Genomic DNA, 7,249 nt, shown 5'->3' with positions numbered 1-7,249 from the left:
TGGGGAGGACAACAAAAGCAGATCTCTCAGTCAAGGTGCATTTCTGGACAAGTAGTCTCTGAATTTCCATAGTGAGGATACCTCTCTTTAGATGAAATGGCATCCTGGCATTCAGCTCAAGAAGAAGTGATTGGAAATTGCTTAGAGAGTTTATATAAAGGAAGTTATATTGTTACAGGAAAAATAAATAATAATTTTTACCTTTCTACTGAATCAATGACTTACTCTTTCCCCGAGTTTAATTATTTTTTTTTAAAGTGTAATGAAGTTTGTTGTTTGTAAGCGGTTAGATATACAGAGTATAATGCAACACTGCAAAGGGGGGCGGAATGAGAAATTAAGGGCAAACATCAAAGGATGCAACAGCAGCTTCCTGATTGAACTATTTCTTATAACTAACTCTTAGGTAAATACCACTCTAATATGCGTATGTGGGTTTGGGATAATGAAGGCTTTAAAACCTCCTTAAAGGGTAAAATTCAATAAATGAATGAATGAATGAAGAAAGAAAAACAAAGAAAGTCAAAAGTAATTTGTTCACTGGATGACAAAGGATAAAAACTCATTGGGAAGAGGAATATAAACAAACGATTAGGAAAATTCTTGTTTCAACTAAGTAAAACATTAAATCTGGTGATTATTCTTTTTAATTTATTTGTTCATCTTGTATGAACTTTTCACACTCTTTTCAAGCATGTATTTATTATTTGTATGGATTCTTAACCAGAGCTTTCCATTCTTTGACCTTCTTTAAGAGCAAAAATCACTCAATGAAATGCAAACATGTAGCACATGTGAAAGGGAATGGGATGGGGCCAGTTTCCAAGTTAGCAGTAATGAGAAACCAACATATTCAAATCATGACCCGTGTGTTTCCAGTTTTGTGACAAAAACACTTTCTACCTTATCCTTTTGATTGACTGGCTTGGGCTGCTTGTCTTTTGATCCCATTTCCAGATGCCAAGTAATTCCCACTATAATCCAAAGGCATTCCATTCCAGAGGTTACCAGTCCTGTTCTTAAGTGGGAAAGAGTCTTTCCTAATGCAATTTGAACATCAAAGATTTCTGAAGAGCAAAGGCCATCAACTTGCTTAAAGTGTACTTTCTCTGGTGCATAAATAATTCATGACTGTATGCCACAGAAAAAAAATATATTTACTACAAGAATAATCTCACATAATTAATCTGCTTCCTTCCGCTCCACCCCCAATATAGGGTGTTATAAGATTTGAAATGTTTCTCTGGGGTTAAACTGCTAGGGAAGTTTAAGTCTAACTAACATCAAGATATGCTTACGTTCATAAAAAGAAATGAAATTGGGTTATTTGTAGTGAGGTGGATGGACCTAGAGTCTGCCATACAGAGTGAAGTAAGTCAGAAAGAGAAAAAACAAATGCCTTATGCTAACACACACATACGGAATCTAAAAAAAAATGTTTCTGATGAACCTAGGGGCAGGACAGGAATGAAGACCCTGATGTAGACAATGGACTTGGGGAGAAGGGGAAGGGGAAGGGGAAGCTGGGACGAAGTAAGAGAGTAGCATTGACATATACACAATACCAAATGCAAAGCAGATAGCTAGTGGGAAGCAGCTGCATAGCACAGGGAGATCAGTTTGGTGCTTGATGACCACCTAGAGGGCAGGGATAGGAAGGATGGGAGGGAGACACAAGAGGGAGGGGATATGGGGACATATGTATACATACAGCTGATTCATTTTGTTATACAGCAGAAACCAACACAACATTGTTAAGCAATTATGCTCCAATAACTATGTTAAAAAAGATATGCTTAGGTTGAAGAACAACCAATAAAAAGAAGATCATGAGTGTGGTCTGGGGCATATGCTCACATAGTGAGAGAGCATGGAAACCAAGTAGCAGCTCTAAATACACCAACTGAAAGAGAAGTGAAACTGTTACTTTAACATGCATTTACTCAAACTAAAGGAAACACATATTTTAAGAGAGTTTCACTAAGAGAAGTAGGGTAGGTAGGCTCATGGTTTCTCTCTAAAGTCAATAGCTCTTTGTCTAAACAAAAATGATGGGCGGGGCGGGGAGCGGGGCGATGGATCCTAAACCAGGAGGACAGGTTGCCAAGTTAAAAGCCCAAATGAGGGCTTCCCTGATGGCGCAGTGGTTGAGAGTCCGCCTGCCGATGCAGCGGACACGGGTTCGTGTCCCGGTCCGGGAAGATCCCACATGCCGCGGAGCGGCTGGGCCCGTGAGCCATGGCCGCTGAGCCTGCGGGTCCGGAGCCTGTGCTCCGCAGCGGGAGAGGCCACAACAGTGAGAGGCCCGCGTACCGCAAAAAAAAAAAAAAAAAAAAAGCCCAAATGAGTTCTAGAGGTGTCTGGGGGGCTTCAAAATATGTCCTCTTCATATGCTCAGGTAAACAATCTCAAGTATTATGAGCTACAGTTCCACAAAGCCTCTGACAGAGTTGGTTATCAGAGATGGGCAATCCTGGTTGGTCCCACAGAAGGAGCTGGCATCTGGATCAAGCTGGTCATCCTTGACCCCTAGAAGGAGCTGCTCAGTTCTCTGAGCTTTTTTGCACGGGTCCTCCCTCTGGGCAATGCCCCTCTTGGTGGAGGTACAGGAAGTTACAGGACATATATGTGGGGAAAACCACATCTTGGTTTTCCAGGTTCACTACCTCTAACTCTTGATCCTTTCTCAGGGAAAGTATCTGGTATCCTGTGTCCTTCCTAAAAACGGCTCTCCCAGCACTGTCCAAGGAGGACCGGCACAGGTGGAACGCGACCTTTCTCTGCCAGAGTAAGCTGACACCGAGGCCGCAGGACTCGTTCAGTGCGCTGCACCGTAAAATGATGTGCTGGTTGGCATAGCACACCACCAGGCCCCAGCTGAAGTTGAAGCCTTCCCACCGCCAGCTGCACTGCTTGTCCCTGTGGAGCTGGCCCCCACACCACATGCTGTTCCCGTGGGGGTCGCACCCGTAGACGTCCATGGGCCAGAGCTTTCTGGTCTGCTCATCCCGGAGCAGGCAAGCCAATTCTCTTTGTACACTGGAGTCAGCCAAGTGGCACAGATCAGGGCATCATGGTGGATGACGCGTGCTGACGTCGGGTTCCAGATTATGTAGGCAAGCCGCAGCTGTTGGAACACTGGCCCGAAGGCTCTGCCCTGCTCGGTCTCCAGGAAAGGGGTGCCCTCCGACTCCGCCCTGGATCTGGCAAACCACGAGTTGGTGTCAGACAATAGGGCACTGCGCAGGGCTCTCCAAGTTGGCTGCAACTGCAAGAACATCCACTTTTTCATCATGGTGTACACGTCCATCTCCACCTCCATCACCAAGAGATCTGAAGAGGCAATGACCTCATTCATGAGACCAGGCTGACTTCTCACAATAGCTCCTCACTACGCTGGGTCATCATGTTTTCCAGCAGCCACTGAAGACACATACTCCTGATGTTCTGGCGTCCGTAGCTTTCAGCAGAGTAGTAGTAGCTGCACACGGTCTGGGCACTGACAGTCTCCTTCATGACCTCCCCGCACTGCTGAATCAGCTTGTCCAGCTGCAGCATGCTGGCTGTGGCCAGGATGGCAACGACTCGACCGGCTGGGATGCGCATGGAGTCTCGGTACAGGGAACCTAAAGCCTCGTGCAGTGCCTCATGATCGGTGTTATAGTCAGGCATCTGCAACTCTATAGTATCCATGGGTGTCTCCCGCCAAGCAGCACTGAACATGCAGCCTTTATGTAGATCCTGTTATCAGCTCCTCTGTAAAGCTGTAAAACAAAGAATATTTAGAATGTAACCTATGGTTATACTACACTATTCAAATTATGTAAACATTCTCCTTAGGCAGGGCCAAATGACCTTAGAGGCTTGCCATTTTCAAGAGGTTTTTGTTTATTTGTATTTTCCTATATATTGTACTTTCCTTGTCATTGAAAGATCCAGACTCTCTCTGCAACACCTCATTTATTTAGCCTATTACACTTGTCAGTGCAGTATTTAATATTATTCCTTTCCTCAAAAATGGAAAACCATCGCATTCATTCCTCATTTTCTTTCACTGTAAGTTTGTTACCTGCTAAGCCTTGTGTGTGGTGCTGGTAATCCAAAGTCCTTGCCTCCAACATTCAAAAATCTAGTGGTGAAAAATAATACAATGAAATAACTGCAGCCATACGGGGAGAAATGTTTGATCAAAGCCTGATGGGAGTACAGTTGAAGAAAGATATGTATCTGCCTTGGAGGTGTGAGAAATGGTGGTCTTTGATCCAGATTTCAGACCACGAGGAATGAGTAGTTGTTTGCACGAAACAAGAAAAGTGCCAACAGAGAGCACAAGATGTTCAAACAGGAGGAGTGGGAACAAAACTGAAAACATTTTAAAAAGCTAAAAGTATTTTGGGAACTTAAGATCTTGCCCCAAACTAAAGGTTGGTGTGCCTATGGAAAATGAAGGCACGAGCTCTGAGAAGCTGATTTGGATGCACATGTGCACACACGTGCACACAGGTGCGTGCACACACACACACAGTTCTAAATTATTCTATAACTGGCAATGCTATTTTAGAAAAAAAGTTAAAGACGAGGGCTTCCCTGGTAGCGCGGTGGTTGAGAGTCTGCCTGCCGATGCAGGGGACACAGGTTCGTGCCACGGTCCGGGAAGATCCCACATGCCGTGGAGTGGCTGGGCCCGTGAGCCATGGCCGCTGAGCCTGCGCATCAGGAGCCTGTGCTCTGCAACGCGAGAGGCCACAACACTGAGAGGCCCGCGAAACGGAAAAGAAAAAGAAAGTTAAAGGCCAAAGCAAACAAGTGGACAAATATTGCCACATTTATCACAAAAAAAATGGTTTCACAGCTCAAGTGATGAGAAAGCCTAAGAAGTTAATTATGGAAATTAAGGTGCCTAGAGTACAAAGCTGGGACCTAGATGTAATTCTCCATAAAGGAATGATCACTAACTGTTTTAGGTGGGGAAGAGCGAATTGTGTTCCTGAAATAAATGGAGAAAATTCGCACACAAAGGCCTCTGTTACACCATCATGCTATGAAGGGAGCCCAAAAGCAATCATCCCTGGAGGGAAAGATACAGAGCTATCCCTGGTATGGTTTGGCCATATACGGCGGGGTGGGGCCTAGTGGGTGTGGCGTAGCATGGCGTCCAAGAGGACGTTAGAGCAAACGTCATCTGTACCCAGCAGCACTCTGGGCTGAGCTAGTGCCCATGGCAACGGCGCCTGGAGCGGAAGCTTGTCCACTGCACCGCTGAGGTATAGGCCATGGAAACACGAAGCAGTCGGATGCCATGGCACTCGGGGGAGCGTGGCCCAGAGGAGCCAGGTGCCACTGGGGAGGAGGAGGAGGCTGAGGAGGCAGTAGTGGCAGAGAGAGAGGAAGGGAAGGAGAGCGAAGAGGCCAGACCCGCCACCAGTCAGGGGAGCCACAAGAGGAAGACAGGCCCCGGTGGGCCGCTCAGAAAAGTGTCCCACCGGAAACATGCTAAAGATAGTTCAGGGTCCGTTTATGAGGCACTCTTCCTGAGAGGAGAAGAGAGTGACGTGCGGATCCGCGCACTGGGGGGTGAGTGGAACTTGCATAGGGTCCACTTGTGCCAGTCAGGGTACTTTGCTAGTATGTTCAGTGGTGCTTGGCGGGAGATAATCATGGATACTATAGAGTTGCAGATGCCTGACGAGAACATTGATCGTGAGGCACTGCACGAGGCTTTCGGTTCCCTGTACCGAGACTCCATGCGCATCCCAGCCGGTCGAGTCGTCGCCATCCTGGCCACAGCCAGCATGCTGCAGCTGGACGAGCTGATTCAGCAGTGCGGGGAGGTCATGAAGGAGACTGTCAGTGCCCAGACCGTGTGCAGCTACTACTACTCTGCTGAAAGCTACGGACTCCAGAACATCAGGAGCATGTGTCTTCAGTGGCTGCTGGACAACATGATGACCCAGCGTAGTGACGAGCTATTGCGAGAAGTCAGCCTGGATCTCATGAAAGAGGTCATTTCCTCTTCAGATCTCTTGGTGATGGAGGTGGAGATGGACGTGTACACCATGCTGAAAAAGTGGATGTTCTTGCAGCTGCAGCCGACATGGAGTGGCCCGTGCAGTGCCCTATTGCCTGACACCGACTCGTGGTTTGCCAGGTCCAGGAGGGTTTCGGGGGGCACCCCTATCCTGGAGACCGAGCAGGGCAGAGCCTTCGTGCCAGTGTTCCAACAGCTGCGGCTTGCCTACATTATCTGGGACCTGAGGTCAGCACGCGTCATCCAACAGGATGCGCTTATCCCTGCCACTTGGCTGACTACAGTGTACAAAGAGCATTGGCTTGCCCCCGTGTGGACTGAGCAGACCAGAAATCTCTGGCCCATGGACGTCTACGTGTCCGACACCCAGGGGCACAGCATGCGGTGTGGGGGCCAGCTCCACAGGGACAAGCAGTGCAGCTGGCGGTGGGAAGACTTAAACTTCAGCTGGGACCTGGTGGTGTGCTATGCCAACCAGCACATCATTTTACGGTGCAGCGCACTGAACGAGTCCTGCGGCCTCGGTGTCAGCTTACTCTGGCAGAGAAAGTTCCCGTTCCGCCTGCGCCTGTCTTCCTTTGACAGGGCTGGGAGAGCCGTTTTCAGGAAGGACACAGGATACCAGATGCTTTCCCTGAGAAAGGATCAGGAGCTACAGGTAGTGAACCTGGAAAACCAAGATGTGGTTTTCCCCATATACGTGTCTTGTAACTTCCTGTTCCTCCACCAAGAGGGGCGTTGCCCAGAGGGAGGAACCCTGCAAAAACGCTCAGAGAACTGAGCAGCTCTTTACTGGGGTCAGGTACTACCAGCTTGGTCCATATGCCAGCTCCTTCTGTGGAACCAACCAGACTTACCCATCTCAGGTAACCAACTCTGTCAGAGGCTTTGTTGAACTGTAGCTCATAATACTTGAGATTGTTTACCTTAGCATATGAAGAGGACAAATATTGAAGCCCCCCAGACACCTCTAGAACTCATTTGGTCTCTTAATGTGGCAACCTGTCCTCCTGGTTTAGGATCCATTGACACTCCCCCCGCCCCGCCCATCATTTCTATGAAGACAAAGAGCTATTGACTTTAGACAGAAAATGTGAGCCTACCTGCTCTACTACTCTTAGTGAAACTCTCTTAAAGTTTGTGTTTCCTTTAGTTTGATTAAATGAATGTTAAAGTAACAGTTTCATTTCTCTTTCAGTTGGTGTGTTTAGAGCAGCTACT

At 47.5% G+C, this 7,249-nt stretch overlaps 2 pseudogenes; one reads left to right on the top strand and one right to left on the bottom strand.

The window, feature by feature from the left end:
- LOC136793440 (germ cell-less protein-like 1 pseudogene) overlaps window positions 1-7,249 on the bottom strand; it is a 26,371-nt pseudogene continuing 19,122 nt past the window's right edge.
- On the top strand, window positions 5,274-6,809 carry LOC131748136 (germ cell-less protein-like 1 pseudogene; annotated as a pseudogene).

This window comes from Kogia breviceps, chromosome X (genome assembly GCF_026419965.1).
Source record: "Kogia breviceps isolate mKogBre1 chromosome X, mKogBre1 haplotype 1, whole genome shotgun sequence".
Lineage (NCBI taxonomy): Eukaryota > Metazoa > Chordata > Mammalia > Artiodactyla > Physeteridae > Kogia > Kogia breviceps.
Note: the sequence above shows the minus strand (reverse complement) of the source record. Positions and strands in the feature narration are given on the sequence as shown.